This window comes from Numida meleagris, chromosome 6, assembly GCF_002078875.1.
Source record: "Numida meleagris isolate 19003 breed g44 Domestic line chromosome 6, NumMel1.0, whole genome shotgun sequence".
NCBI lineage: Eukaryota > Metazoa > Chordata > Aves > Galliformes > Numididae > Numida > Numida meleagris.
Window position 1 is genome coordinate 60629317 of NC_034414.1, and position 23337 is coordinate 60652653.

Here is a 23337-nt window from a genome sequence, read left to right on the forward strand (position 1 = left end):
TGCTCCAGATTCATAATTGTAGCTATTAGGCAACTGAAGTTTATGTCCTGCACTTACGCGTCTCCTTCTGATGTGAAAGGAATTGCAACTGATGCTCAGTACTGTGCTGTACTTGTTTCTATATAATTTTATTATAATAGAACAGCGTTTTAATTTGTCAGGATTGTCTCCTGGCAGGTACTTTCTGCTAGAGCAGAATTTCAGTCACATTTACTCTGAATTTTATTTTTTATTTTTTTTTTTTTTGCTTACAAAGAACAACAGCTTTCTCTCTTCACCTTCCGAAATTGTTAACATTTCGGAAATGTCAATAGCCAAAAATAATACTGACACATTTGTACACAGTGCAGCTCTGCTGTAAAATGGAGCCTTTTTCTTACTCATAAGAGAAAAATTTATATCAAACATATCTGTAGCAATACCATCTCTGCATGTATTTTTAACTTTCAATGGAAAGAAGGACTGGTTCCTGCAACAAGTTAACTATTTCAGCCCTTGCTGGTTGGTTTTGTCGGTTAAAACAACAAAAACATTTTTTGCCTTGAAACTGTATGCCCAGTTTCCAGCTGCAGTTGTATCTGTGTTATCGGAGGCTGAATGGACTGGCTGATTTTTCTTTGATCCCCCTTTGCTTCAGTACTGAGATGTGAAGTGTATCTGCAGATAATGATGATCCTTTTCTCAATTTTTCAGCCCTCAGAGGATGAGCTGCACAAACACCGAGGTCACAGTCTGAGATTCAGGGCTCTGAAGCAACAGCAGTTCTCAGTTTGCGTGGCTGGAGAGTGGGGGCATCCTTTGTTCCCCAAGAAACTGCAAGGGAAAGGGAGCCTGGGCAGTGTGAGCAGTCTGCAGGAAGGCCGGCTTTCTTGCTGAGATGTGATTCTTCATCTGCAATTTTTCAGGAGCTTAAATCCTGAACGGCAGGCCAGGGTAAGTACAGCTCAATTTTCAGGCACAAGTGGTGTCATACAATATATCTCCCTGAAAGATTGCCAAGGGTCTTGGGGAAAGGAGAGGAAAAAAGTACTCAGGAACTTGACATTTTAGAGGAGTGTGAGAAAAATGGAAAGAGGGCCCTTTGGGTCTGTTGTGCATCTTGTAGTCATTACCGATGTTGATCCTCTCAGTGCCAACAGAAGGACAAAATGATCAGGCAGAGCTCTGCTGGGGCCACGTTCCTGCTGCCTGCTCGGCCGGAGCACATCCTCCCCTCCCCTTGCCGGGACAGGAAGAATAAAGGAGAAGAATACAATTACCGAAGGGGTTTGTGCCAAACCTGCTACACGGATCGCTTGTTTTGACTGAGGTATTGTCTGCAGAAAGCTTTTCAATGGTTTTAAGCCAGAAAAATTGAAAAGACTCCGTAGCTACAGGAAAGATAAGATAAAGGAGGGGAAGGAGTGTGCTCAGCCTGCGGATGGCTGTAGATCGCTGGTTCCCCTGGGCTCCTGGAGGGGGAACTTTTCCATATCTAAGCCAGGTTGTCATGCACTAAGTAGCTATGGAAATAGGAAGGTCACACCTTCCAAGCTGGCATCATCTTCCCCTTCCAGCTGCCAGTACGGGTGGTTGCAACGAGACATCCTGAAACCTCATGAGATGTCTGTGCTGTTGGAGAAACAGTGTCACCATATCAGCTGGGCAGGCTGAGGAGTGGGGATAGGAAAGGTGTGTATCCATCCTTGAACCAGGGGTTTTAGTATTCATTTCAGCAGCATGTCACCGGGGAAAAGTAAATGAGAACGACTATCTTCAACTTTGTGTTCTTGGTAGGGAGCATGTAGTCTGTAGGAAGAAGACTGTGGCTAAACTGTACCCAAACCAAGGGGCAGCTGGCACCTGTGAGTGGAGCCTGATGTGCCATTGTGCTGTGTGCTCTGAGCTGCCCTGGGCACGTGGCCATAGAGCATGGTCACTGCTGTGCAGTGCTGGCAGCTCTGTGCATCGTCATAATGCTGGTGGCACTGGGAGCACGGTGTGATGTGAGCTTTCCTGGCACCAATCTGCTCAGAGGAGCTACAGCTTTTACTCAAAGGTTGTTGAAAGTCCATTGTATCAATATTTGCAAGCGAGAAAAAGTTTCTGAGAAGTGATGTGACCTGCAGAGTTAACATCAGCAAGACAGTAAGTCGCCTTGGCACTTTGTTGAGTATCTCTGTCACAGCCACCTTGCAATAGCAAATCTGCCTCTCTTTCCTGCAGTGTGCTGCATTGGTGACTGTGTCCTTGTGGAGTCCTAGCACAGCTGGGGCTGGAGGCAACTCTGGGGCCCTCTGAACCTCTGACCCAGCACCACAGCCGGGGACTTCTGGAGGTCCCCAAAGAGGAGACCCTACAGCCTCTCTGCTCCCTGTGCCAGCACCCTCTCAGCTCAGCAATGTTTCTGATAGGCAGGGGTAGCTCCTGGGCTCCAGGCTGTGTGCATTGCCTCTTTGATGCCTATGTCTTTTTGGCAGCCTGTCCTGGAATGAACTCAGAGGTGAATGGGGATAAGATTTTTGCAGCCCCTGGATGCACATTACAATCTGATTGTCAGGTTTGGTAGAGTGGTCTGAAAAGTGATTGGTTTTTTCTCTCCCTGTACCTGGATAAAAATTTTTGCTCTATTTGCTTACTTCACTGTGGGTTCACTTCATTTTTCCAAGCTATCTCCTGCTGTTACAGCCTGTGGCTCTGCTTACTGCTTGCTTTCCTGTCCTGCCACTGTCCCCTTTGCCATGCGCTCCAAGCACCTGCAGGTGCTGAATGAATGGCAAAAGGGGACAGAAGAGGGTTGGTGGGGAAGGGCTGGTGGGGGCAGCTAGGCCAGGGAACCTCATGCAGGCTGCTGGGCTTTGCAGTGGGATGTCAGTGCCTTGCACAGCTGTGGGAACTGCATGGAGTGCTGCTGCTCACTGCATCTGCATCTTCTGCTGCAATCCCCTGGGCTCCATGCTGCCTGCAGTGACCGCACATAGTATGAAATCCAGTCCTTTTCTCTTGAAAATATCACCACACAGGCTTGTTAATTCCTTCTGCCTCTTCACTACTTGGTCATTCTACTCCTCTCCGTTTAAATCTTTAGTGGCTCTTAGGGAAGAAAATCAGAAAATAGAGCCTGGTCTATTAGAGAAATGCCCACCAGCATGGCCTGTGCTTGGAGTGCTGCACATTATGTGCTGCGTTTTGTGAAGGCCTGGCTGGGAGCACAGGGCTGGGCACTGGGGATGGCAGCCATGCCAAAGGGAAGAGGCACTACATGTGTCCTGAGTGATGGGAGCCTGGCAATGGGAAGGTCACAGAGCTGCCTCCCCATCCTAAAACTCCAGGGTGCAGTGCCACTAAAGAAGGCATGAAATTGCAGCTAATGAGCAAACCATCTCAAATTTTACACGTTTTTGCTCCTTGAAAAAAAAAAAAACCAAAAAAAACCAGTTGCTCGTGCAGTTAAACAGTCCATTTGCTTCCCCCTCCTCTGCATTTCAAGGTCAGGCTGTTGCCATTCGGCATGCAGCACAGCATCAGCGCCGTCAGGGGGAGCAAGGACCTGCGGTGGGGAGGGTTTGGCATAGACGAGAGGTTAAGAGCGAAGCTTATTAATGAAGGATAGAAAAGGCGACAAGGAGATAAACGCCAAACGCTTGTGTCACAAAGTTTGGTGTTAAATGTCTTGGAGTAGACTGTACTTATGAGCGTGAAGTTTTCAACACGTGTGCTTGATGTGGGGGCATTGGCCGTGTGTGGATCCACTGCAGGTGGAGCTGGGGGCATGAGGCTCCTGCCCCCGGGTGGGCCTGGCCCAAAGAGAAACGGGCCAAGAAATCATGGCTACAATGCCCGCTTTGACAGATAACTGTTGGGCTGTGTGTGTTTCTCCTCTTGCAGCCATCCCACCGAGCCCCCCCGTGACACCGTGGTAAATGAATACGTTATTTCATCGGTGAAGGCCATGCTACATAATGTAGAGCCGATCAATACGAACAGCAGAGCAAAACCTACAATTCTTATTACCATCATCTGCTGGGCCGTTATCAACATCATAACGCTCCATCTATCTGTCTGTGTATTGAGTAGTTCAGAAAACACCTCAGCAAGTCCAGCTCGTCGGTAGCAGTGCCCTCCCGGTGCGCTCCCTTCCGCAGGCCTCGGAGCCCTCCTCGGGCCGGGCCTGCAGCAGGGTGATGCTGAGCGCCGAGTCGAGGCTTCCTCCATGGAGGGAACTTCGGCTGAGAGATTCCAAATTAGCTAAATTGAATCGGAACGTGGCAATGCGGTTCAATAATTGCGTTTACGGCCAGCGTGCTTCAAAACGAACAAATCATTCTGACAGAAAACTGAGCAGCTGATGATAAACTCGGATGGAAGTATGAGATGGTACATATGAAAGTGATAGTTTTTAAGAAGCCTTTAATACATCTTGCGCTATGGTCGTTAATATAGCATACGTTCAAGATACTTCTACCCAAGCTTTCAGTTCTCTTTCTTTGTTTGTTTAATTCCTGTTTAATGAAATGTTGATGGAGGATGAGTAATACGTTGTCTTTGGGCATCTCAATAGCAATCATTATTTTCCACTTAAAATTAAATTACGTTTGAATTTTGGTTATATACTTTTTAATAGCTACAAATGATTGTGCCATTATCTTAATACAGTGCAATTTATCACCTAGGAAAACAAATAAATAAATAAATCTGCTAAAGAGAAGAGGCAAACTATGGAGGAGATGGAGAGCAAAGGAGAAGGCGCTTTGGGTGGGAGTTAAGGTCATGTTCAGTTCTCTACCATGAATAACTGGGATCCTCATGCAGTGTGGTAAGTCGCTGTAGAGCCGTGCTTTGTGGGAGATGTGCAGGATAAGGAAAGTGTCTGCTGATGTTTTCCTCCAGAAAATGCCAGTGAGGGAATCTTCCTGAAAGCTAACTTTCAATTCAGCAAAGCTGTCCCTGCAAACCAATTTTATTTCAGTCCTTGAGAGGAGAGAAGCTTTTAAGCCAAGTGGAAAATCTTCATAAACTTTCATGTTGTGAGGCTTTTTCTTTTTTTATTGCTAATTCAATAATAATCGCTGTCAGCATCTTTCTGTCCCTGCTGTCACCTCAGCAAGTGAAGGCCCAGCTCTGCCACCTGCCCCACGGTCCCCATTGATGACCCAGCCCTTCAGAACGAGCTGGGTGCTCCCTTGGTGTGGTGACCACAGCCATCCTGTTCAGTGGGAGCTGTGGGCTGTCCCATCCGGGTTGTGTGTGTGCAGGGGGTGGCTGCAGCCCTCCTGTCGGGGTGGTGATGTGGGTGGCAGTATCCAACCCCCCCCTCTGACTGAGGGCAGCACAGCTCCTGCGGCCGCAGGTTCTTCTGTGCAGGCAGAGGTTTATCAACTCTGCAAATCGATCTGTTTCTTAAATTAACTGGGCTACAGTAGTGGTGAGGCTGCCTCTGCCAAATGCAACGTCATGCTGTCTCAGACGGACAAGAAATGCAATGCTTTCCTCTAACCAATATGCCCTGTCTTGTCCCAGCCTTTGCTCTGCCGCTCCTTCAGCACTGCCCCACACCCTGGTTTCAGCAGGGACAGAGCTGATTGCCCTCGTAGCATCTGGTGTGATGCCTTGTTGTGGCTTTGGGAGAAAAACAACATAGATAACACACCGACGTTCCAGCTGTTGCTGAGCAGTGCTGCACAGAGCCAAGGCTGTTACATTTCTCAGCTTCTCGCACTGCCCGGCCAGTGAGGGGCTGGGGGACATGGAGCTGGGGGGGATGGAGTGGGGACAGTGACCTGAGCTGGCCTATGGGATATGGCACAGCACATGGCAGCATGTGCAGTTAGTGCAGAACTGAGGGGAGCTGGCTGGGGGAGGCAGGCACAGCACAGGGACTGGCTGGGCATTGGTTGGCGGATGGTGAGCGTTGCGTTGTGCCTCACTTGTTTTGTAAATACATGTGATGTTATTTTCATTACCATTATTATTTTCTTTTTCTCTTCATTTTCTGCCTTATTAACTAGCTCTTACCTCAACCCACAAGCTCTACTTTGTTCTTTTCTCCTGATTCTCTCCCCCATCCTGCTGTAAGGGGGCAGTGAGCGAGAGGCCGTGTGGTGCTGAGCTGCTGCCAGGTTAAACCCCAGCACCCCATTCCCAGGCACTTCCCTCTCTGTGTTTTGCCCTTCCCTGGGCTGAGTTTTCTATGTCCTGTCAGCAGGGGCCCAGCCACAGTGCCTGGATGCAATCTGCATCACACCCTGCACACCTTTCCTGCCACACGCACCCAGCTTGGGCTGTTCGCTTTGTCTGGAAAATGTTATTTTATCAGCTAATAAAGTTACGGTATTAGAGGTGAGCACTCAGAAAGTTACAGCTCAGCTGCGCATCAGCAATGGGCTGCACAGCTTATTTAGCCGCTGTTTTTTCTCTTGTAGCCATTTTCTGTGCACATTAGGCACCGTACGCTCTGGCTGGATGCCTGTACTTCAGCATAGGCTGACACCTTAATGATGGAAATGGGAAAGACAAGTGATTCATTTCTCAGAACCGGAACACCCCCACGTTTCAGAGAGCTGGGCATGATAATGCCTCGCACGGCACCTCAGCTGTGTTACACGTAAGACTGATTGAAAGCTGGAAATGAGCCTTAAAGAAAGTGACATCAAACTATTTACCCGTATTCAGCCGCGGCCAGCAGGACTTCATGCTGATGTACTGTCAACACGTCTCCTCTGCCTTATGTTTAATTCAGCGCGGAGCTTGCAGTGGAATAACATCAAGTCAAGCTTTTATTAAAATTTCCTTCCTTGAAGTCTCAAAGCCACCGGTGTCATTAGAGTTTAAGCATGGTGGTGCATAAGGAACCAGGAGAGCTGTTAGGAGGAACGAGCGCACTTCTCGATTAGTGCCGGATTCAATTAGCTGCCCGCTCGCCCGGGGAGCCCTCAGCACTGCGGGCTGGGGGCTGTGCCTGCTCCTGCCCAGTGCCATGCACACTGCAGTGAGATGGCAGCTCCCATCCTCTTTTTATCTCAGTGCACACCTCTGACATCGCTCAGTCCTGTGAGAGGCTTCTGTGGTTGCAAACCAGGAGAGAGCAGTGTGGCACGGTGGGCTGCAGCGCGTTGGTTTGCTTGTATGCTTTGATCAGCGGCTGTGATGACTTCCCTTGATTTTTATGGCTGAATGTGCTCCGCTTTTGTAGCATGGAGCTGAAAGAGCCAGTGATCCGGACTGGGGAGAGCAAACCACCTCAAAAACCACACGGCCATTAATTACAAGGGGACTATTAATCACTGGGCTCATTTCGGAACAGTGACTCACGAAGTCCAGTGTTGGATGGAAATGATCAAAAGGAAGGGCAGGCTTTTTTAAAAAAAAAAGAAATAAGGAGGAAAAAAAAAAGAAGAAGAAAACTGAAAGCGCCCATGGAAAGGTAAATATTTGCTGTAAGAACCTGAGTAATCTGAGTGGGGAAAGACAGGATCCTGGCACCCAGAGCAGAGGTGCACCAAGAAGCCACGAGCACCCAGCCAGGTGAACTGGTACCCCCAGCCCCAAGCTGGTGACAGCTGGGAAGGGCTCGAGGGGACCTTGAAATACACACTGGAGTGGAACAACCCCATTCCTGTCCCTGTTCCCATCCCCATCCCTGTCCCCACCCCACACTGGCCCTGCCCCTGGGCTGCCCCCACTGCCATGGGAAAGGAAGGCAGGACGGAGCAATTTCAGTCTAATGGAAACATACTGCTTGCACATGCCTCATGTACCTGTCTCTGGCACAGCAGCATAAATAGCAAAGAAAAACCAGCTTGATTGCCAGGTTGGTTTTCTTCTCACGATGACTCATAGCAGCGCTACACCTCAAGCATCAGCTGTGCTGGTTGCTTAATAACAAGGAAGGAGCAGCCCAGGCTCTCCTGAACTTCATGGTGCTGAGTTAACATATGCTGCCAGTGTCGTCTGGGCCTTTGGTACATCAAAAACAAAAGTAAAAGGTTTCTGAGCGCAGCTGAGACAAATGGGGGCATTTCCAGCTTTCCTGTCACTCATGCAAAAAGCAGCAGAGCGCTGTGTGAAAAATGTTACCTGCATCTCTTATGAACCTTTAATGAGGAGAAGCCTTGCTTTGCTTTAAGGATGCCACGTCACCAGCTTCACGCAGGAGACACTCTGGGGAAGGCCAAGGAGGAACCAGCAGTGCTGGAGCTCAGTCCCCACCACCACTGCAGCCACTGGAACAAAGTGCTTTTCTGCTTAAACAGATTAGCCAGCACAGGGCAGCAAGAGCATGAAAGGGATTCATGCGCTGTTATTCCTAGTACTTTATAGAATCATAAAGTCATTAAGGTTGGAAAAGATCACCAAGTCCAACCATCAACCCATCACCACCACGCCCGCTGGCCGTGATGAAACTCCACAGAACACCTGCTTCTGAGCAAGTGCGTTCATCTCTTGCATATCGACCTCAGCTACGTGGTCCTGTGCTGCTCACATCACGCTGCCCCCTGCAGATCCCAGCCCTTAGCACTGGACTTCTCCCAGGTGTTCTCCTGCCGATGAGCACCACAGTGCTGCAGCAGCAGGGCTCGAGCAGAGGCACTGCCCAGGGTGATGGGACCTCAGCACCTGGGATGCAGGATGAAGCCATCGAAAGGAGAGCAGTGAGGATGGGGAAGTGGATGCTTGTGCAGCAGATCTCGTGCTTTTCCTCTCCTTGTGGCTGGTGTTTTCCACAGTATCTCACAAAATTGCATGTTCTGAGAGAAAGGGAGCGCACTAAAATATGTTTGGTCATTGAGTTTCATGCCTCTTCAGTTCACCACTCACAGTACCTGCTGGTGCTTATGGTTTCAGAGGGGCTCCTGCACTGTTCAGCCTTTTGCAGTGCTCACCTTGGAGAAGTTTGCTTCGTGCACTGAGGACACTGAGCTACAGAGTTTCCTCCCGACCTGCTGTTGTGTGATCCTTTTGCAAGGCCTTCAATTTCTACAGTTGGTCCCTTCCTCACCAGACCCTATTGAATGCTCCCTTGTGCTGGAACAAGAGCCGGGAACCCCCAGGGACATTGCAACGTGTGCAGCTTCATCCAGTGCTGGCACCACTGCCTGGAGCTGCTGGGACGTGCAGCCACATGGACCCAGACACTTGGGATGTAACTGACAGGAAAGTGGGAAGAAGCGCTCCTATTCTGGAAGGGATGACTTGTTCGCGTAGAACAACAAAACTAACAAGTGGCATTCATTGATGAACACAATTAAACCGTACATCTCATTATCACTGGGAACTGCGACGACAAACAAATTATAGATGTTCTGAAGGGAGGGAAAATACACACAGACAGACACAGCGCCCCGGTACCCGACGCACTGGAGAAAAGAGCAGAAGTTTTGAAGTGTCGCTCCCAGCAACTGGGACGTTTCTTGTTTGTTTTCCCTGAGACAAAACAGGGTTTCCTTTTGATGTTTGTTTTCAATGAAAATTTGGTACGCTTTAATTTAAAATGTAGCTTCAGAATTTTTAAAAAATTATTTTTTTGTTTGTTTTTGAACAGTCAGAGCATTTCTGCTGCCAGATTTTCCCTTCCCATTCCCTTTCTCTCTGAGGACAGGGAGAGGAAGATGATCCAGGAACATATTTTGATGATGTGAACGTCCCTTTTCACCAAATTAAGTTATTTTCAGAACAATCTGAACCCGCCTATTTGCCTGACTGTTGTGCCTTAATAATGAATGTTTATTGACACTGTGTTCTTAAAAGAGTCCTGCTCAGCCTTTGAATGTACAGAGGAACCACTCTGTGCATGCAGCACAAGGCAAGGCGTGATGTTTGGGGCCTGACCCACGTCCTTTATGACATCCCAACCTCCTTGCTGCGGACAGAATGAGATGTAACACCAGACTGCGGGGGCTTGGGAGGAGCTAGCAGCATCCTTGCTTGAAAGTTTGGTTTTCAAGTTGGATACTAGGAAATATTTCTCCAACAGAGCAGTGCTGCACTGGCACAGCTGCCCAGGAGTGGTGAGGTCACCGTCCCTGAGGTGTCCCAGAGCTGTGGGGATGTGGCACTGAGGGACGTGGTGGGGGTGGTTGGGTTGGGGATCTCGGAGGGCTTTTCCAACCGGAATGACTCCGTGATTCTATGAACATGGGGTGATTCTTCAGACAGTTTTTGTAGTCTTGGAGTTCAGGAGTCTGGCAGTGTAACGGGTAAATGGGAGCTGAAGTTAAACAGTGACTCACTCTCTGAAAGGTTTGTAGCTTCAAATATATTAATTATGACAAACTGATTACTTCTGAGGATTTCATAGCGCTTGCAGGGAAAGGTATTTGGTGGCTCATGTGAATAGATTCCTCTCATCTCCCTGAAGCTCTTTCCCTTAACACATTTGGCGTTTTGAAAAGCTATCACTTTGGGCAGTTAGAAAACAGTCTTCAGTTTTCTTCATTATCCTCAAAAACACTTAATTTTATCTGAAGACAAACATTCCCATAACTGAATAACAATGTTCCTCTCTGATAACAAGCTTTGCATCCTTCTCTCCGGTTTAGACCTTCTGCACTGTCACATCCAAGGAAGGGAATTTTGGTCTGCCACTTCAGGATAGCCTGCACCCAGCGCAGAGACAAGGCTGTTCCCCATGTCCCCTCCTGTGGGGCAGGCAGACCCGTGCTGTGGCACCCAGCACTGGTGTGACATCCCATGTGTGCCCGTGGCACCCCATGACCCAGCCCTGAGCATCCTCCCCTGGCAGTTTCCTGTTCCTTAGCTTAGACTGAACAGTGGAAAAGGAAAATTGATGGGGAAAGAAGGAGCTCAAGTGCATTTTGTTTGCATGCTGGACATTCAGCAATGAAATTATGACTATTAAACATTAAGAATAGAGTCAATGTGGAACAGGAGTAGTTACATTTGTAATCACAAAATTATGTGGTAGATAGATCACGTCTGCATTTCCTTCTCAGGGTGTTTTGAGTTCCATCTAGACCATAGCTCCCCATATTGGATCTGCTGGCTCCCATGGCCCAGCCCCACTCAGGGTTGCTCCTCCTGTGTACACAGTGTGATCAAAATTGCACAAGTACCCACATGCTGTCCTCTGGCGAATATGACAAAGAAAACCCACATTAGTTTCAATTTTAATGGTATGTAATTGTTGGAACCATTTTACTTTGGGGTAAAAATGGTGCTAGACTTCTCCAAGATGTGTGAAGTTAAAGCAGGCTGGCTGGGCTTAACGCTGTTCTTGGCACAGCCCCGAGGACCTGGGCTGTAGTTTTTGTGAGGCTCTGAGGATGAAGGAGCCCTCCCAGCCCCCACCGGGCAGGCATATGGAGCCAGGAGCTGGCAGCTCTGCACTGGTCCATGCCTGGCTTCCAGCAGCTGCTGCAGCCCATTTCAGGTCTGGTGCCATCCATCAGTGTGCCAACTGCACAGCTCAGGACACAGCTCATCCCTCTGCCTCCAGCGCCTGGGCTGGCAGCCCTGTGCCACGCGGCTGCTTCCACAGCTGCTTCAGGATGCTGTGTGGCAAACTATGGCCCAAACAACCCGGGCTTCTGCTCTGTTTGAAAGCAAAATACTCTCTTGCAGCACAGCAGTGGAATGTCAGTGTTCCAGAGGCAAGCGGCCACAAAATGCTCAGGAAAAGCAGAGCCTGCCACTTAGCAAGAGGATTGTTCCCTGCCCCAGACCCAGTCAAAGCACAGAAACTGAGTGGGTGGAAACTCTGCACCAGGCGTGTTGCTCTTGGCCATATTTCTACCAATTCTGGCCCACAGATCTTCCACGGTGCCATTTTAACCCAGCAATATTCAGTGTTTGGGTGCTGTGGGCTGACATCTGATGGATTCTATTTCATGGGAGAACCAGTGAGGAGCAATGTCCTGCTGTGCTTTCCTGACTTAGAGCATTTAATCACCTTAAATAGCCCTTTCTGTCGTAAGGAAATCAGTTGGTGGTTGGACCTGATGATCTTAGAGGACATTTGCAACCTTCTATGACCATAATTTGGGACAAGAGGTGATGGGCTTAAGTTGCAGCAAGGGAGGTTCAGTTTGGGTGTAAGGAAAAATATATTCTCCTAAAGAGTGGTAAGGTATTGGCACAGCTGCCCAGTGAGAGGTGGGGCACCATCCCTGGGGGTGTTCCAGAACATGGAGATGTGGCACTGAGGGAGGTGGGCAGTGGGCATGGTGGGCTGGGTTGATGCTTGGACTTGATCTTAGTGGTCTTTTCCAACCCTAACTATTCTATGATTCTGTTCTACAAACTCTATGCTTCCAGCTCTGACTCTCACCAGCACCTTCCTCCTGGAGGGCCCTTGCTGGAGGTGTTCTCACAACACCCTTCCCTTCACTTCTGTGATTGTTTTCTGGTGCCCTTGCCATGTCCCCCCAGCAAGCACCGCAGCTCCTCTGGGCTGGCACCCACTGTGACCTAAAGCTTCAGCCAGCCAGCTCTTGGTATTTAGTCACCCACTGATTAACAGTCCTGCACCCTCAAAAAGCAACAACCAAACCCAGCCCACCACCAAAAGCACAAAAGCATAGATTTGGGGTAAAGAAGCCTGCAATAAGCCATCTGGGTGACCGTCCTTGGGGTCTGAAAGCAGTTTTGGTAAAACGTTATGGAAAAACTGCACTTTCCATTGAATCCTTATTCCCATGGCAAGTTCGTAGCCAGCTCGTTTAATTGATCGCAAGCATCTACTGGGTTATTCAAAGGAGTAATTTTCAGATTATGACTGTTTCTGCGCAGTGTATTAATCATTTACTATTCATTATTTCTGAACTGTGACTGACCGCCTAAATTGAGTGCACTATTTCTGTTCTTCAGTTAGGTAATTGAAATGCTCTTTAAATCGGAGTAATTAGCAGTATGACTTTTCAGCTGAATTATTATTTACCCTAAACTAATGGAAAATTTGGGGAGTTGCGAGCTATTATGCCCATTCTTTGGCAGCGATCTGAATCCTGTCAGACGAAGAGCGGTCTGAATTTGTGAATCATCCTGAACAAACCTGACAGCTTCTGTTTGTAGAAACATTAACAATTCCGCGTTTTTGATAATTCAGCCAACTCTAACATTTCGGAACGCTTCGAACTCAATTTGCAACCAGCAAGGCGTGTTCGTTACGGAAGCCTCGAGTTTGGTGCCGGCATACTAATGTCACCTCCTAAGATGGTGGGTGAGACTCATTGCCATGCCTTCCACCTTCCGCTTCGGTCGGCGCACCGGTAAGACAATGCCTGATCAAACGAGCTGATACGCATTCCGTGTGTGCTCTCTCGAACGTCTCCGTGAATTTGTTTTTGCTCCTATTTATTTGGTGCTCACGCTGTGAATATTTTCCGGCAGATGATTTAACCACCTTAGTCTATGAAGCTGGTTTATTGAAAAAGAGATCATTTAAGTTCACAACTGTAAATATTCGCGGTGCGGGCGGAGTGGCATGCCTGCAGCTGCACAGCACTTGCTGCGTAAAGGTGGAGCTTGTGGTCCTAAATTGTGTTCAGGTCCAGAGTCAGCATATATTATTAAAAAGAAAAAAGAAAAAGAAACATAAAACAAAATTCCCGTAAGTATTCTGGGGTTGGTCTCTTCTCCCTGGTGACAGGACGAGGGGAAATGGCCTCAAGTTGTGCCAGGGGAGGTTTAGGTTGGGGAAAAACTTCATCACAGAAAGGGTTGTTAAGCACTGGAACAGGCTCCCTAGGGAGGTGGTGGAGTCACCATCTCTGAATGCGTTTAAAAACCGTTTGGATGTAGTCCTCAGGGCCATGATTTAGTGGTGGGTTGTTAGAGTTAGGGCAGTATGCTTAGGTTGTGGTTGGACTGGATGATCTTGAAGGTCCTTTCCAACCTGAGCAATTCAATGATTCTTTTTCCATTGGACCTCAGTGGAATTAGTCATCCATTTAAATTAAGCATCCATCACTACAAAGCCAAGCCCTTGTCCCTCTGCCTTGCAAACACGCCCTGCAAGCTGCTTCACGTGAGCACCTTCTAATGCTTTTTCTGCCCTTTGCCCACTTGGACAGGAGATCTTCATTTAACAGCACACCTCGTCGTGCTGCCATGTGCAATGTGGGGCAGCGCTCTGGGCACTGCCCTGGGTGGCAGCCACGGGCAGCAGCAGGTCCTGGGCTCTGCTCTACCTTGGAAGGAGGAATGTGCCTGGGAGGTTTTGTTATTGTTGTCGTTACTGCTTGTATTGCTATTACTGCTATTAATTATCTATTTATGGAAATTACAGAGCTGCCTAAAAAGTTTCTCTTATCTGCACTGTGCACTAGTCCAATCTCTCTCTCTCTCGCTTGCTCTTTATTTTCTAGCTGCAGAGCACGATAAGGAAGCATTGTAAGGATAGCTACTCCTACTTTGCATTCAGAACACGGGGCTTTACGAGAGGAAATGTCTTGATGTATCTGCTGTTTTATTTTTAATGAAAACATTTCTCGCACTGAAAAAAAAGAGGTCACGGCACATCTCTTAGAGTACAAATTATTGCATATGCACAGAAGATGGAAAAGCGCTAAGGATGGAGTTGGAGCACTAAATTCCCCACTCAATAGCACCTTTATAATATGCAAATAAGGTGAAAACAGGCACCATATTGCTGGGGTTGGAGCATGTAAAAATATCATCCCTGGAGCAACACCACTCCCCTGAGACTGCGCGCTGAAAAACACAGGAGGAGAAGTTTTCTTTTTGAGAAAGATTCATAGGAGAGGAAAAAGCACTCACGGACAAAAGGCTGAAGGCGGTGATGTACCAAACATCCTCTCCATAAAGGCCTGAGCACGAGGACTGAAAAAGAAAGTGATCTCAGAGCCCGAGCAAGGATTGCTTCTGCTCTCCCGGGATCCTGCAGAGATCCCTTTGCTCCTGCACTCAAGTGCTGCCGCTCCTCGCTGCAGCCCGGCTGGGCCTCTCCCTCATTCTGAAGGAATGGGAGAACAAAAACCTGCCCTTTTTCTGTTGTTGTTCTGAGTTATTTGTTCACAGTTCTTTATGACCGAAGGGGAAAAAAAAAAAAAAAAAAAGAAGAAAGAAAAAAATCCAAAAAACAGCATTAAGAGAGAGGAGGCAATTTAATGCAAATTGCAGATATTCGTCTGGAGTTCTCAGGATGTTGGCTCCAGGAGCGCACACCACAGGGTGAGCACCATCCGGGCACTGAGAACAAAGCATCTGTGGAGTAGGACCTCTCCTTGGTGCGCTGGATGAATACAACATGTGCCTGCTGGTGTCACTCTGCACTGAACAAAGCTCTGGGCACTCCTTCCATAGCACCCTGCCCACTCTCCCTGCAGAAATAACAAGGTCTCCTTGCTCCCGCGCTGCAGGAAGCGGTGACCCCAGGGAGCAGCTGTCACTTACACAGTCCCTGCCTCATGTCCCAGGGCTCTCTGTGTGCAGAGCAAGCAGGAAGGGGCAGATGGGATGTGGGAGATGGCAGAAGGGGCTCAGGGTGCACAGAATGGGCTCAGGGTGCACAGAATGGGCTCAGGGTGCATCTGAGTACAGATCCCACCTGGGAGCGGCGATGACCACTGAACCACATCACACCCCACGTGGACATTGGAGGACACGGTGTCCCAGTGCCGCCCTCCTCTGCTCTTCCATCCCCCACTCTGAAGAGCCAGCAGCGTGCCACAAATCTGTAAATGCAGCATTTTTGCATAACGGGGATGTAAGAAGCACTGTATTAAAGTACATTTTTTTATTTAGGTTTCTGTCATAACGGATAGAGAGGTTGAAAGTCTTCTGGCAGGGCCCATAAATCTCCTTCCAGAGTTATTAGTCAGCTCAGGGCTGCACGTCCAGCCCCGTTTGCAGACGGAGGCAGGAGATGCTGGCAGCTCCGCGCTCCGGGCAGGGCAGCGAGCCGGGGCTGGGCGGGAGGACAGGGCCGAGCGGCCGGGGGTAGCCCTGAGGGCGAGCTCCATCCCCCAGCCCCAGGCCCGACCCTTCCCCATCGGATTCCAGGCAGCTCTGTGCCCGAGGGCTCGGCACCTCTTGAGAGAAGGGCTGTCGTTGTGTTTTCTCATGGAAATGAGAAGCACGGAGGGGTTCCGAGTTGCGCCCTCACTGCTGAGGTCTGGTGACTGCTCGCTGCCTCTGCCACGCTCAGCTCTCCCTTCTGGGCAGCTGCGGTCGCTACACTTGGTCTTTCAAGCAGGTAGCACTAAAACTCGGCGCTGTTTGTCTCAAGGATGCCTACGGCTCGGCCGTCGGGGGATTTGCAGGGCACGCAGTCCCGTCGGGCTCTGGGCAATCGTGTCCTGTCACACAGCAGCCAAAGGCGCAGCTGCAGCAATTAGCACATCGTGCACAGCAACCTTCACAACTCGGCTGCTGGAAAGCAGCGAGATGAAGCATCATGTTAAATATATTCCGTGCCATATGTATGCAGCGCGTGCGCACGCAGGTCATGCGAGGCAACGTATAATTTTAAAGCATTGTGTCATCCTATCAGATTCTTCTTTGCCAGAATAAATCTTTTTAAAAATGAAGAACAAGGCCCCGCGCCTTGTAAAAAGTAAAATTCCATTTCGCTTTTTTTTGGGTAGCACGCTTTTCGTTTTACACTTCCTATTTCAGAGTCATTCAAGGCTCTTACACGGCTTCAGCTCGCTGCTGTGCTCCAGGCGTGCCTGCCCTCTGCCCACGGCTCTGCTGCCTCTGCCGTGCTTTCCTCTGGGTCTCTGAGCACTAAAAATCCTTAGTTAACATCCCGTTGAGCCGAATTTCCTGGAGTATCTCCTGTGTATGTGTGGCACGACAAATGCCATTGCACTAAAATTCTGACCAAGTGCTCCAGTTTCAGCAGTCCTGCCTCATGTCTGGCCTGAGCCTGGTGCCCTGCTGAGGTGCAGGGGCTGGGTGGTGATTTTGTCCTTAACTGCTCAGGTTTCAGCGTCACTGCCCCCCAGTGCTCAGCCAAAACTGCGTTTTGTTACCAGCTCTGACAAGTGGCTGCTCCTCTTTGTGTCCCCTGGCTGCTGGCAGCTCTCCTGCCATGGGACCGACTGCCCCATCACCTCGTGGCACTCCGGCCATGCATCACCTGGGCCTGGGTCCTCACCCCGAGCAGCTCCCGCTGCCCCTGATGCCCCATTTCCACGGACTGAAGAGCATTTCCTTCAGGTGAAAAGTGAGGAAAATCCGCACACGGGGTTTTTTGCTGTTTTGAAAGCTGTCTGCTTCAATTTAACAGGTTACCACCATAGACGTATGGCTCTGCCTTTGAACCCGAGCTGTGTTTAAGAGCAGCGAGAGGCTCTGTGCAGCAGAGACCACTCATTCTGCAGAGCCCAGCGGACATCTGCTGCTGCCTGCTACTGAGCTGTGCCCTCCCTGCTCCCTGATGTGTCTGTGGGCTCCATGTCGTCTGGCAACGTTTCCCACCCACACTGCTCGGCACAAAACACAGACTTGGCTCCTTTTTTTCCCATGCATTTCGTGACAGCTTTTTTTAGGTGTCTTGTGGACTTAGCATACTCGCGGCATAAGGGAAAGTAAAAAATACCTTAATTATCAGCTGGTTTTGAACATGCCCGCATCTTTCAGCTCCACCCGCCACTGCAAAAAAGCAGGAGAGCAAGGTGCAATGGTTCAGAAGTGCTTATGTGTAAGAAACGATGCTCTGGCTAATCCCCTGCTGGTGCCTCTCTTCTTTTCCACCGGCTGTTTTGCAGAGAGAATCGCCAGCATGCAGCCAGGGCTGGCCACTGCAGATCATTACAGACACAGTATCAGAAAAGCCTGTTTAACGCACCTTTGTGTAAGCACTCTTAAAACAGTGCTGTTAAACTTTCAAATACTCAATGCATTTGCAATTTCTGTTCCTGCGTGGTCAAGAAAAATGAACCCCCAAAGCTTTACGTGTGTGTGTGTGCCTGGCAGCCTCTCCCGTGGCAGAACAGCACGTTACACACCGTGGTTCCTATGGGTGGCACAGTCTGGGTGCTGCAGGAGGGCCTGCATGAAGAGGCAGCATCATTGGAGGAAGCTGAGGTGGAGAGTGGGCTCTTCACCTTCCCTGAGAGTGCAGGGCTGTGTAGGCAGCAGGCAGGCAGGACTGGCAAGTCCCTGCAGTGTCCTCTGAGTTTGTTTCCATGGAGTTTTGCCCTACAAAGAACCCAAAATTTTAATGCCAGTGCACATTAATGCAGAGGACTGGAGCAGGCTTCCCAGAGGGACGGCTGATGCCTCATGGCTCTCAGTGTTCAGGAAGCAATGTCCTCAATAACAGGCTTTAAGTTTTGGTCAGCACTGAAATGGTCAGGCAGCTGGACTGAGTGGTCTTTGTAGGTCCCTTCCAAATGTTCTGTTCTGTTCTATCCTATCCCATTCTATCCCATCCTGTTCAGTTCTGTTCCATCCCATCTCATCCTATTAGGACAATCTAGCTAGAAGCAATTATCACAAGCATATGTAGAACTTTCCAGTGAAATCTGTAACCATAGTTGTATGGGAACTGCTGAGTCATGGCCTGAACCACTGATTGAGCACCTGGAGGGAAGACCCAGTCAGCCCTGGGAGCACAGGTGGAGGCAATTCACTGTGTGACTGGAAGAAGGGCTGACTGCACTGAGGAAGGATCTCTTTCTGGAGATCCCTGCTTGGTGGAAGGTTTTCCTTACAAACCCAGAATCTTCTGATATGGGGTGAGTGATCTACTTCCCTTCGCTTGTAGCACCTTCTTATCATGCTGCTCCTTCCACTCCTTTTGTAACACCTTTTCCATCATGTTCATCTTTCTGATTGCTACAATAGTAAAACTCCATAAATGTAATATCTGATTCTTTACTGATGGCAGTATTCATGTGAGCATTTTATTTTTCATTTAAATAATGTTTTAATCTCATACCACATTAATGTTTGCACATTAATGTCTCTTTATTCTCGTTTGGCCAGACTCTGCACCTGCACAATTCAGAGGTGCAGCTCAGAGCCCTTCTGAGCTGAACATAAGGCCCAGACTGATGAACATGGCATCCACGTGTCAGCCTGGGGGAACTGAATGTTGTTTCTGCATTAGAACAAGATAAGAATTTTCTTAATTTCATGGCCTCTGCTGCCGTTTGGGTCTTTTATTAAAACTCATAGTTCTTTTCTGAGGACTTTCTACTTTATTAGGGTTCTCTGATAGTTATCATTACTTATTCTCTTAGATAAACCTTCCCCAGCAATGCATACTCAGTGTATAAGTAATATATACGTACATATATATCCATAGAGATAAGGTGGATGGAGTAAACATGAGGACTGCAGCTCCTGTCTATCCAGCCATCTGAAAAGCTTCTGGGCCTTCAGTTAAAGGGAAGCTAGGTGTAATAATACCTTTACAAATCAGAAACCCCTTGATGTTGGAAAACTACTAATTTTTAGTGCTGGATAGACAGGGCCTGAGTAATAGAGAAACAAAGGAGGAGAAGTTAAATAATTAACAGCATACATAAGTTGTTGCTAGCTTATATATGTATAGCCAGCATGAAAATATATTTTGTCATACACGTTGCAAGAATATCCTGCACAAATTAAAAGGACAAGTCATGGCATGGCTTAGGGAGGGCCTGAAGAAGGGACTGAGGAAGGCCTGGCACCTCCCCACCCCCATGGTACTCTTTGTTTAACAAAGACTTTGAAGAAAATCACCATATCAATGCGACAAGAAGAGTACTGAGACATCTTAGAAACAACAGGATGGCTACTGACTGACACCAGATAGCAAGTGCTTAACAAATGGAAACCTTCAATAGGATCGTGAACCTGGAGTACCCAGCCAATGGAGGAACAGGGGAGGGGGTAGGCAGGTGGGGAAACAAGCTACAAAAGCTGTCATACTTTGTCCATAGGTGCACTCCTGCGAGCAGGATGCCCACCATTGCAATTGCAAATTAGATGTGCTTTGATCAGAGATACAGTCCTGACCAATTATTTGGATATTTCCAACAAGCCTGAGCATTACGCTTCCAGAAGTCATGACTTAAGGATGTAAACGTGTTATAAGGACTGGGAGTTATAACGTGTACAAAGCCTGATTAAAAATGATTTTGTCATTAAATTCAATCTAGTTCCCTCATCACTGTTTTCGCTTGGATTGTAAAAATTCCTGAGGAAAGACATATCTTCTGTTTATGTTTGTGGCCATGAACTTCACGGTACCGTAATCCCCGACAATGTATTCAGTTGATAACATAATCACGTTCACAAACAAGAGTTGTTTAACTCCTTGTGCTACCTTGGGCCTTTCATCTCCTACTTCTGAGACCCCAGCAAAGCATCCCCACGGCCTGGCAGCCAGAGACCTGCCCTCAGCCCTGCTGGCAGCGAGACCCTAGGGCCCCGTCCGTGTCCACAGAAGGGTTTTACAATGTTTAACTTGAAACTTTGGTTATTAAATACATCATTCTTCTCTACACTGACACCTAGCATCTCAAATTCCCTTTCTCTTTCTATCAGGCTTTTACTTATTTGCAGAATGTTATTACTTTTCCTTGCAGTCTTTTCTTTAGGTTGAATAATCGTAATTCTTTCCATCTTTCCTCATCAACTGTAACTTCAAGAGCTCTGGTGACACTTATTGCTGCTCCCAGTCTCTCTGTAGCTACCTCATGTCTTGCAGGAAGCCTGATGCTCAGAGCAGCAGTGGAGACCTTCCCATGCCCATTGCGTGGGGAGATCCTCTTCATCCCACTTGAAGCACAACTAAAGCCTAAAATCTTGGCTGACAACTTCACTGCCAACCTCTACTGCTGGAGCAAAACAGTGCTAAGAACACAGCATATATTAGACATTTTTATCTTCAGTAACTGAGGAGGTTATTGATTGGATATGTTTTTTTCCAGCTTTGCACCTTATTTTATATTTGTTCACATCAATCTCCATTGACATCTATTGATTATAAACATCATTTATAGGCATGAACCCATTCTTTTTCCTTTCTTCTACTTTGTCATTATCTTCATCTTTTTGCTTTCTACAAATTATAAGGAACCGTGAGATAAAAATATTCTCTACGTACAAAGTGACCTCTTTTGAAAAGGCTGAAATATGAATGATGAAAAAAATAAAGATCTTCTTTCTACTATGCTGAATAAAGTCATCACGATCTCTCAGAGAAGCCCTTCGAGCACATAGGCTGATAGTACAAGAGCAGCACTGGTTAGGAGGTAGCCTCGTGCAGTGGTGGAGAGTCCTTCCTATGGAAGGACTTCCCAAAGAATGGGCAACTCAAAAAGTATGAGAGACAGGACCCTGGGCATAGCTACCTACTGTCTGGCTTTCAATTTTCTACAAGGATCTATTTTCAGCTGCACCTCTGGATCCAGAAAGAGCCCTAGAAATAGAAGGGCATTGGTTTTATTCAGTTAAAATGCATATTGCTGGCTTCACTGATTTGATTTGGTCTCGATAATAAATGCTAATAATTCCTTTTGGTTAGCTGAAACAGGGAACCTTAAAATGTCTGTCCCATAGGGACATTTATGCATTACCTTTCTGCTCTGGGAGGTGTGTATTTGCTGTAGGGGGTTTCTTCATCTTCAGTCTTACAGCACCTTAGGCTTATTTTTAAATATTTTGTAACCCAGTATGCTAAGTACTCATTGAGACCCAGCGAAAGCATGACTTTTTTCACCCTCTAGCTATTAATAAAAGCACACTCCGTCCTGTCCCAGCTGGCCCAAACAGAGAGCTGATGGGTTTGCTAGGGGCTCAGAGCTGCACTGAAACAAATGAGGTAGCAGTCACCTGGCCACAGTACAACTGCTGTCACAGCCAGAGCAAGAGGAGCCCAGGCAAGGCCTCACACCCTGCTGTCAGGTCAGCACTAAGCCGCAAGCGTTTTGTTAGTAATGGTAAAACCTGCATTTTCTGGGCTGTACCTGTTAGCTTCCGTGCAAGGAAAATGGAGCTTTTTGTGTACATCCCTCTGCCCTTGCAGTGACGCTGCTGCTGCTGATTCATCACAGTCTGATTCTGACAGAGAATCTTTTATGACAGTGAGGAAGCTCCGGATTTTGGGAAGACTCTCCTACTGGTAAGAGCTTTGCCTCCTGCCTGCCTCAAGAGGAGCTACGGGAGAAGATGCAGTTCCATAGCATCACAGCCCCGCCTCAGCCAGGGGAATGCCATAGGATGGATAAGCTGCAGCAATGGGTGAGCAGCAGGGGGCTGGGCAGGCACCTTCTGGGGGTGGGGTCCTGCAGGGATACAGAGGGAGGTCCCCATGCTCCGCTAAGGAATGAGAAACCAGAAGGGCTGTGCAGCTCCTTACACACCAGGACAGACAACTGAGCAGCCCACCAGGAGCTCGCTGCTGGCTGGGTTGGGATGTCTGAGACCGAGGGATGGGGAAGCGGAATAAATGCTGCGAGTGCATCATTGCCCTGCCATGTGCCCACCTCTTCTCCTGTTATCATAAAGGGAAATGAGAAAGCATTGTTCTGAATAACGCTGAGTGTGGATTTAGATTACATGTATGCCTGATACTGCAATTAGCAACAAATTATTAAAACTGGGAAGGAAAGATACGATAATGCCTGGCAAATAATGCTGGGAAGTAGAGTTACAGAGCAATACAAACAAATTCCGGTCTTTTCAGAGACGAAAAAGAAATACAGAGCGATAAATATCTTAGCAGGTGGTGGAATCTCACGTTGCTTACTGGAAATATTAAAAAAAAAAGAAAAAGAAAGTTTTGTGAGCATAGAGATAAGCAGTGTAGTCAGCTTTAGATGAGGGCGTTTAGGGGAAGACAATAGAGACCAAGCTTTGGAATAAGACTGAAGTTCCAGTGAAAGCATAAACGTAAGCTGGAGCTGATTCAAAATAGAGCTTGTGGGGGAAAAGATTCAATTGAGGTTTGAGTCTCAATTGGTCTCAGTTCCTAAACCAAACCTACAGAATCACAAAATACCATTCCCATCGGTGGACTTTCCTGGGCAGAGGAACTGCTGCAGTCTCAATGCCAGGACCATGAAGTTCTTCCAGGCGGCCTTTGCATCCTGTGAGTGCTCTCCCCAACAAACCACTCCCTTTCAAAAAGCCGATTTGGTTCCTCCCTGACAAGGAGCTCTCCCCCCTCCCTGAGGTTGCCTGGAAAACCTCCTGCCCCAGCCCAGGCTTGCCCTCAGAGATGGGGAGCACGTTAGGGGTAAGCAATGAGACTGCCCTGCCGTCAAACATGATCTCACGTCTGATTTTTAGATAACACCAGTTTGGATTCAAAGGCTTGCCGTGCTTTGACTGCACTAAGCTTCATGCAATGATTCCGAAACACCTCTACTTGGGGTATTCAGTGCGGTAAGGGAATAAGAAATTATAACAAGAATCAACTCGTTAGGCTCCAAATTA

At 48.0% G+C, this 23337-nt stretch overlaps 1 long non-coding RNA gene across 1 annotated transcript in view; it reads left to right on the forward strand.

Moving 5' to 3' along the window:
* LOC110402153 overlaps positions 1-23337 on the forward strand; it is a 185504-nt gene that overhangs the window by 154312 nt on the left and 7855 nt on the right. The window contains exons 12-14 of the long non-coding RNA XR_002440930.1: positions 694-933; positions 1131-4795; positions 17192-22140. This is a non-coding gene — a long non-coding RNA (uncharacterized LOC110402153). The remainder of the gene's footprint in view (positions 1-693; positions 934-1130; positions 4796-17191; positions 22141-23337) is intronic.